The following is a 1,331-nucleotide window of genomic DNA, read 5'->3' as shown; positions in this document are numbered from 1 at the left end:
AGTAGGTAGAACTATAGGCACCCATCACAATGCCCAGTTTTTCTGTTGTTGTTGCAGTTTGGCTAGGGCCGGGTTTGAACCTGCCACCCTTGGTATATGGGGCTGGCGCCCTACCCACTGAGCCACAGGTACCGCCTGAAATGGATCAATATTTGGAATCACACCCTCTCCCTAAACTTAGCCAGGAAGAAATAGATCACCTGAACAGACCCAATTTCAAGCACTGAGATCAAAGAAACAATAACAAATCTCCCAACAAAAAAATGCCCTGGTCCAGATGGCTTCACACCAGAATTCTATCAAACCTTCAAGGAAGAGCTTATCCTGATACTGCAGAAATTATTCCAAAAAACTGAGGCGGAAGGAATCTTACCCAACACGGTCTACAAAACAAACATCACCCTGATAACCAAAACCAGGAGAAGACCCTATTAAGGAGAATTTCAGACCAATTTCACTAATGAATATAGATGCAAAGATTCTTAACAAAATCCTAGCCAATAGATTACAGCATATCATCAAAAAAGTCATACATCATGACCACATAGATTTCATCTCAGGGATGCAAGGCTGGTTTAACAAGTCCATAAACATTATTCACTATATTGACAGAAGCAAAAACAAAGACCATATGATCCTCACAATAGATGCAAAAAAAGCATTTGCTAAAATCCAGCATCCTTTTCTAATTAGAACTCTGAAGAGTATAGGCATAGGTGGCACATTTCTTAGATGGATTGAAGCTATCTATGACAAACCCACAGCTAATATTTTACTGAATGGAGTAAAACTGAAAGCTTTTCCACTTAGAACAGGAACCAGACAAGGTTGTCCTCTGCTGCCATTACTATTCAACATAGTGCTGGAAGTTCTAGCCAATACAATTAGGCAAGAGAAGGAAATAAAGGGCATCCAAATGGGAGCAGAGGAGGTCAACTCTCCCTCTTTGCTGATGATATGATCTTACACTTAGAGTACCCCAAATACTCAACCACAAGACTCCTGGAAGTGATCACTAAATACAGTAATATCTCAGGATATAAAATCAATGTCCATAACTCAGTAGCCTTTATATATGCCAACAACAGCCAAGATGAGAGGCTAACCAAGGACACAACTCCCTTCACCATAGCTTCAAAGAAAATGAAACTTAGGAATATACCTAACAAAAGAGGTGAAGGACCTCTATAAAGAAAATTATGAAACCCTAAGAAAGAAAATAGCAGAGGATATTAACAAATGGGAGAACATACCAATCTCATGGCTGGGAAGAACTGACATTGTTAAAATGTCTTTACTTCCCGAAGCAATCTGCCAATTCAATGCCATCC

Source organism: Otolemur garnettii, unplaced genomic scaffold (assembly GCF_000181295.1).
Source record: "Otolemur garnettii isolate 467f Iridium unplaced genomic scaffold, OtoGar3 scaffold00081, whole genome shotgun sequence".
Classification (NCBI taxonomy): Eukaryota; Metazoa; Chordata; class Mammalia; order Primates; family Galagidae; genus Otolemur; species Otolemur garnettii.
The sequence above is the reverse complement of the archived record's forward strand: the minus strand, read 5'-3'. Positions refer to the sequence as shown.